Raw genomic sequence first — 8,772 nt, forward strand, 5'->3', positions numbered from 1 at the left:
CAATGTTACCTCTCCTTCGTCCTCATTATGTCAGATTGTTCGCGCAGGCCCACAAACAGCCGTCCGTTCCCTAGCGTTTGTTGCTAAGGTTGTTCATGTTGTCCACTTGCATATTTCGGATTGAATTCGGTCTCAAACATGTACTGATGTATTTCAGAAGTTTATATTTCAAGTAAAGAATGAGAACAAGAAGTAAAATCCCACTACTGCTGTTAGTTTACGTAGCCTCTGTAGAGGGCGGCCTTAAAGAGACAGGAGCTAAACAGGAGACTGTTTCAGATAGCACCTGAACTGAGGGGCTGCATAAAGTGTCAGTATACATTAAATAAGGAGTTTTTTGCTGCAAATCATGCATACGTCAAAGATATTCCAATAAAGCTCCAGAATGAAAACATAGACCTGGAAACATCTATGATACGTCCCCTTCAAATGTGTCAAAATTATTAATGCAAGAAAATATCTCATGTTGCATGTTGCATGCACTTTTCTAATAAAGTTCATTGTAATTGTAATGAGTCAAAGCTGACTACAAGAATGCTCCCCAAATGTATTTTTCATGGAGTTTCCTTTAGTATGGTTTGTAGTCAGCACCCAGTCTTATAACCCTGACAACAACATGCTATTTCCACACCGTGTGCAGCAGTGGTGTAGCATTACACTGGAGTACAGTGATTAGATCACAGCTCAGTGTGGTCAGGTGTTCTCTTTTGTACTTGTGATCACACCAAGGTGTGATCATAGGTGCGGTTAGAGGTCAAAATGTTGTACATCACTGCAGCAAGAGAAGTTAAACCACCAGAGCTCAGAAAAAAAAAACAGATTTTCATCCACCCACGCAAAAACACAGATTGTGGCAGACTCTGGCCTGCTCGTTAAGAGTAATTTATCGCTCATTGTCATGTTCAAGGACACTTTGACATGTCGTTTATTTTTTAATTAGAGAAATTATGACATATAGTGAAAACAAATTTCTTTTTATGGGGACTGTAACGTTCAGGTGACAGGTCAGCAGCAACTTGGAACGACAGGAGTCTCGGTTCACTCACTCTGTCTCACTCAAGGACACTTTTGAGTGACAAACAGGTTCAAGCCTACGAGCCTATTTGGTTATGACATCGTCACTGGGAAAACTTTTCAGCCACTTCATCTCAGGTAAGACAGGATATCAGACAAAACTTTATTATCTGCTACTGTGCATGAGAAACCTCACAGTTTGAAATGTTGAGTAATCTTCACTGACCCTCAAAAGTTTCACAAACGTGAGTTTTATCAAGTGGAGACACCACAGGTAAACACATGAATAACAGTTTTCTTCTAAGGTTGGTGTTTTTCTATAATATATACATGACAATCATTCAGAAAACAATTATAAACAAAGGTAGTTTCATTAGTATAGAAAATATAGTTTTACTTGTAAATTTGGCAACAAATTTTGACGTTATTTATGCACATTTTAGAAAATAGAAACATTTCAATTTACATTTCAGTTAGATGAATGCTAATAAGAGATGCTTTCAACCTTCATACTAGACTACCACAATGTCTACTTCACCCTGGTGTTTACATAAACTCATCGACCCTCCACACAAACTGAAACCTTTCTGTGTTCGTAAATTCACCAGTTTTCAAGAGAGATTTCAACTGCAGTAAGAGCAAACATATTGTAAATAACATTGAATCAAACTGCTTGTGTAACATGTTTGTCTCAGACATAAATCAATTGTGAATGAAGGTTGTGCTGAAACACTCCCACTGGACACTGTTTCATATAACTAGAGTGGGAGTTCAGGGAGGTTACACTCATGAGGCTGCAGAGAAGATGGGACATGTGATACTAATGTGACTTTGACAGAGATGGTGAATGACACGTTTGTAGGGCACAAAAGGTGAAAAGAGACGACAGGAGATGATCAACTTTCCAACAAGGAGAGAATGTAGGTTTGGAGAGCTTCGTACAAAAGTCTCTCCTATTCATAGTGGGGAAGGTGTTTGGTTAGTTCTTACCATCTGGATGCAACATGGAGCAAAATTTAGTGGTGGCACAAGTGCATATATTGTCATTGGAAAATCCCTATTGCAGAAAGTCAATATGGGAAACCCAGTTCAGTGAAGGTTTATATTATCCAGCGCCAATGTATTTTTAATTCTCATTTTCTACAATATAGAAAATGTGTTTGGCAACAATGATATTTTTAAATTAATGTACTAAAGGTTTGGGAAAGATTGCAGTTAACTCAAGCCACTTCTTGCACTGGCACTGAATATTGGCATTGGACATAAATCATGAGGTGCAGAATGGTTCAGTGGACATACTGGGCATACTGGGCTGGAGCAGACACAAATGAAGGCAAACAAATGCAGATGCGCTCTATAGAGAGCACAAACTGAGCCAAAGACAAACCTCTTCGAGATGAAAAATGTTTCAAAAAATATCTTTCGGTGCAGTGTACGCAAACTGACAGCTAACTTACATACTGGGCTATTGGTTCATAGCAGTATCCTCACTAAAGATTAACACATTTCTATTTATTCATTTGTGCGACGCAAGGTACAAATCAGGTATATTCCAAGCTACAGTAGAACAAGGAGTAGTCTTCAGGAAATAAGTGAATAAGTGCCTCAACTGACTTCATGTTTGTAGGTGAGTGAACTAACAAATTTTTGAGAAAGCGCTAGTAAAGGATGGGGAGACAGAGAGAAAGAGCATATTAGATGAGTGAGTTCAGAAAGGGATTCTGCTGACTGAATACATACAAACATTCCTTGACAGCTAACAGCTCCCACTTGTGGAGAATCTGCAGCCTGCTAAATGGGAGTTTGTGAATTTGTGTTTAGTAAAGTTGCTCAACCGACTGCAAAAAAAACTCTCCAGTGCTCAAATTTTCACACTACATAAAATAAAAACGTTTTTTTTATTTTTTATTTTGTATTGCATTTGAAGTGTTCAGACTCTACACGGCTCACAAACCTCAGTCTCATCCTGAAGTTGAGCCACAAACGGCCACAGCTTTCTCCCTGCCTCATCATGTCTTAAAGCCCTGCATTTCGAATGAAATATTGACCTGATTCATGTCATTGTTAAAGAAACGCTCTACTTGCTGGTGAGATGGAGAGCAGCTGCTATATGCCGCTGACGTCAAGGTGAGCGTGACAGAAATCGACAATGTGGGGGGGGGGGGGGGGCACAGAAATACGCCATACATCACATGCATAAAGTGAAATACAACAAATGCAAAATACTCACATGGGGTGTCAAAATGAGCATTTTAAGTTTGCTCTGTGGATAGTGACAGACTTTCTCAGGTTGAAAACGTGGAATGTTTTATTCACCTACCTTCCCTCCTTGTAGATCACCTTTTCCTGATAAAAATGAGTAGAAGAAAGAGAATTGCTAATGTAATTTACCAGGCTTTGGAGTGTCATTTCTATGCCAGACACACTGTGTGCCCTATGACACACACACACACACACACACACACACACACACACACACGATAATGTGAGTCATTCTCTGATGGGCAGAGTGAGACACCGGCCAGTATAAGACTCTTGGAGAAATAAACCCTGCTAGCAGAAGAAAGGTAGAATCTAACTAGACAAAACAAACACCAGTTCAGGCTTTTGTCTGTTTTCACTGCTCAGTGTCAACTATAATTGACCTCTCTCTCTGATAAGAGACACAAAAATAGAAGAATGGAGAGAAAGAAGCAGGAAACAAAGAAAGAAAGAAACCCAATTTCTTTGAGAACCCCAAAAAGAAAACAAAGGTTAGTGGTCTCCACTCCTGTGCAAATCACAGTTGGAAATCGGGTTTAATATATATATATAGCCACCCCTGGCAAATCAATACACTCCCACGGATGGATTAATGGAAAGCCAAAGCTGAGAGTTAATTCAGTGCACAGGGATAATTGAAATATGAATACACAGTATTTCAAAACACGGAACTAAATCACACTGCAGTTAATTTGGAGCCAAACACATTTTAGTTAGTTTTATAATATGTATTAAAATAAAAAGACATACAATGAATTTTACTTTCACATTTACAGTTGCAGCTGTTGAGTCTTTTCAAAGGAAAATTTCTGCTACTTTGTGACAGACAATAACGTTATCTTATCTTAGCTTACCTTATATAACCAAATCACATGACCTGTAGTGCACTGTAGAGCAGCTTCAAAGGATGCAGCCTTTGCAGGTGTGTCCTTTCATTGGACTGAAAGCCGGTGGGATGAACCTGCATTTTCTCCTCACATAAGGTGATCTTTAGAGGATTCAGCATCATCCCACAGCTGCCACCTTCAAACAGTTGAGTTTATACAAGGCTTTCATTAATTGCATTTTACAGTGACTTTTTTATTCATCCAGTTGATGTGATGTGTTTACCAGTAAGTGATAACACTGAACAACTGACCAGAACGCAGTAGATTTTGAGATACAGAGAGCTGTGAAGGATGTACCAGCTGTCAGGTCAAAGGCTAAGAAAACGGCAACAAAGACAACTGATCTATCCCAGTAACCACAGTTGTGGTCTTGCGCTTTTAAGTACACATTCACACACCGCCAGGTAGTATGTCTGAAATACAAGAAAGAAATATATAGAAATATAATATAACACACTCTACACTTAACTCATACTTAATGGACTCTTCTGCTAATGCTGATTGGAAGTGATATTAAGGGCCAGTTGTATCCGACAACTTTTGTCTCAGTATCGTGCAACACCAGTCCAGTTGTTGGTGGTGGTGCACCAAATGGCTGGTTTTAGGACCGGCAATAATCAACAGACAAGAAGAAGTGGAAGTTGTATTTAGTGTGAATAGTATTATTAATATTAAAACTCTTGCAGTCTTAACAGGTACTTGGACATTGTGGGAGTAACTGGAAATAGGTCACACAAGTAGGGGTGTGCCCAAATACAAATACATTATTCGGCAAAGCACAAATAGTGGGTTTTTTTATGAATAGTTGTTTCATACAAATATTTCAAAAATTATTTGTTTTCAGGAGGAAAAATAAACCATGTCAAATACCAGAGTGCAGGTCGGTTACATCGCTATCTCAGTGTCTCTCCTCTGCTCTGCTGTGACATCTATCAGTAGGTCTCAGGGAAGGGAGTCACATCCACCTGCTACATGACGCATTTCCTAATTTGGACATCACTCCCAGAGTTTGGAGTGTTCCCCAGAGATAAAGCTGAGCTGCTGACACACACTTCATGAACACTTATTGTAACACTTTAATTTTCTAGAATTAAAAGCGTAATAAAAACAAAAACAGGATTTTTAAGTGTCTGTCCACTTTCATTTGAATACAAATACAAATAATTTTGCTGCCTCAACAAATACAGATACAAATACAAATACTGGGCTCTCTGCACATCCCTACACACAAGTAGCCCCTTGACTACTTGTAAATACAGCAAGTGTGGCTATTGGGACTGACCCATAATATGTGTATATACAGTATGCTTGATGAGGGAATGAGGTACAGGTGTGTCAGTAGGTTCAGGTGATGGCTGAGGCAAGACCACAATCAGGACAATTGATAGACAGATGGGAAAGAGCAGCTTTGAAAGCACAAGAGAGGTTATTGATGAACAGCGAAAACAGACAAGGCCGAGTAATTGCAGGGAAGTCAAATTGCAACCGTGACAGACGAAGCCTCAGGAAAAGATTTTTAGCTTTGCAAATATCAACATGCAATTAACGTGTTGTTTTTTTGACAAGAAATATATTTGGAAAATGATTTTTGAAGCAAATCAGAGATGATTCATATTCCTTAACCTCACTTACATGATAATATTTGTTAAAGGTTTTCCAAATTAATATTCAGTCAGTGAGTCTGTGCCTGGACATACTAACGAGCCCTGTCAAGATATTTCACATTTGTATGTGATACAGCAGGTTTCCTACTTGGTATTGACATGCCAGTTTGGATGTGAATTTATGAACTCCCACCAATGCACAAATAGCCTCATGGTGAATTGTATTACAGTTTGCAATTTCATGAAAACCCCCCAGACACCTGCAGAATAAGCTGAGCAGGACAAACATGACTGTGTATATATGTGCTAATCAAAGCCTGCACAAGGTTTCTCCTGTCTGATACAATTCCCAATGTTCTACCAGCTGAATCTGTGAGCGCTCATGGCATATATACACAAGTCAGATTTTCATTCTATATCAAATCCGGGTGTTACCTGGTGATGTGACAGCAGTGTTGTACCAATGAGATGAGGTTTCTGGGAGACAGCTGAGGATAGCGATGATGCTCGGCTACATCATCTTTCATTAAAGCTGCAAGTGAGCGCTAATTGTTGCCTCATTCTCTTTGAAAGTAAAGTCAACATTTTAGCTTGCATCACTTCCTTCTTCCATGCAGACTCAGTGTGGGCAATCATGTCGCCAAGTGAAAGTGCGAGCGGCTAGTATGTCTGTAAAATGTGTGTGCAGCAGTCTATCAAACAAGACCCATAGTACTCATTACGTCTACAGAGTATTAGGGAAAGCACAGAGAGGTCTGAGAGAAGCAGAGTGAATGAGAGCGGCTGGCTTGTGATCAAAGTCTGACAATACTATACTACAGGGAGATTACCATCACTGAGATAGGTGGGGGTAGACTGGGAGGGTTTGAGAAGAGAGGGTGAGAGAGATAAATTGAATCAATGTGAGAGAAATAGAAGGAGAGGAACAGAGTGGAGAAAGACTAAAAGAGAGGAGGAGGAGGGAGGAAAAAAAAGAAAGAGGTAGTTAAGAGAAGGGGAGAGGGGCAGGCTTTTGATCATGTGTAACAATACCCGGCTGTGTAGGGTGGTATATCGTTGCATCAGCTTTGCTTCATAAAGAAGTGACTGAAAGATCAACCGCCGAGGGGCGTGACAAAGCGTCGGTATTTGACGACCTGGGAATGAGAACGAGTTGGAAAGATATAAGCTCAATACAAACCGAAAGTATTCCCCAGTCTCGAGCACACACACACACACACACACACACATATACACACACACACACACACACACACACACACATATATACACACACATATATACACACACACACACACAAATTTTCTGCAAGTCAAACCACATGCTGTGCTCAGCTCCACTATGTAAATTCAATGAGCTCTGTCTGCTTGCATTGATTTAACACCCTCTTACAATGGAAATGTGGCAGGTGTGCAGGCGTACGCTTTCATGTCTATGCACAACGCTGCCGCAGTCAAGTAAGAAGCCCAGGTGCTGGAGAGCAGAGCGAGACACAGATCAGCATGCAACAGGATGATTTTTTTCTTTGCTGCTTCTCTTGTGGCCCCAACTGCCATTTTGCAAAAGCAATAACAGTTTTATACACAGACACAAGATGTTGGACACATGTTGAACAGCTATATCATGTTGACAGGTAAGTACTAGGTGGTCACCGTTCCCACAAGGGCTGGGTTGTTCTGTACAGATTGCTGTATGAGTGTGTTTGAAGGCAGCGTTGTAAAGGTTGATGCCTTCACACGAATGACAAATATTGTGTTTTTTTTTCATAGATCCTCGCTTCAGTTTGAAATGGAAAGTTTTGTAATAACAGACCTTTCTCATATATTACATTCTGACTTTCAGTTACAAGTTTTCCAACTTGTAAATAGCATTCACGTAAGCCTCTAAGTGGTAATTTATGACTTTTCTGAAAGCGCCGATATATCCAATTTGGCACTCAATAGTGCGGAAGTGCCTGAAAACCAAGCGAAAATGAACGTCGCATGAGCCAAAATCAGTCGCACAATGTAATCAACCCACATTTCATGGATTTAATAACATTTTTCCAATGCATAGTATTATAAACCCTCATACAACCAACTTAGTTATCATACAAACTTCCTGCGCAAGTCCTTAACATGGGAACCTTTCTGATCCTTTGCATCAATCCCACATAGCGTGGACGTGGCATTAGTAGCACACCTAAATGGAACAATCTACAGGTGTAAATAATAACATTGATTTTATACGGTACACTTATGTTTGTAAAGCCAAACAATTAGCTGTGAGAAATGTCTATTGGAGGCATTTTGATGCTGCAGACAGCGGCTTTCACATAGGTAGTAGACAATTTTTTGCACATCAGCAATATCATTATAGACCCTGTATTGCTCTCTTATACTTCTGAAATTGTCGTCAAGCATATCTGATATTTTGGTTTTGTAATCCGAGCAGCTGAACAATCCAAAGTTTAGTTTGATTGATATCTAATAGGAAATTATGCTGAATAATTTAAGTTACAACAAACCACATACAGTGGTTGTCTGGCCTTTAAAGTGAGAAAAAAATGCCAAATATTAAGCACAATGAATAAGCTGATGCAGCAGTGAAGATGGATAACTGTTCAAATGCAGTGGTTACTCTAACAAATGTAAGCAACCCAGGCACATTACGGTGTCCTGGTTTATAGACTTTTTATTTGAAATAGGGTATCGGCAGGAAATATGTCTTACAGGACGAACTCACCTCTTAAAATTCTTTCATTTTTCTCCCGTAGCTTATAGCTCCCTGGCAAACTGTCCTCTTGACTAGAACACCCAGCCTTCAATGATTTAGCAAGGATCCATCCTTGAGCAAGACACAACAAAAATAAAAAATTCTTTGGGGAGTAATACACTGTCACATTATTCATTGGGCTTGTACTCTCTGCTCCAGAATGTTTCTGCCATCTACTGTTGCAGCTTGAGGAAGGACACTGTTTTGATACTGCAAGCAACTTTCACCAAAACACAAAGTATCTACATTCC

This window comes from Thunnus maccoyii, chromosome 14 (genome assembly GCF_910596095.1).
Source record: "Thunnus maccoyii chromosome 14, fThuMac1.1, whole genome shotgun sequence".
Classification (NCBI taxonomy): domain Eukaryota; kingdom Metazoa; phylum Chordata; class Actinopteri; order Scombriformes; family Scombridae; genus Thunnus; species Thunnus maccoyii.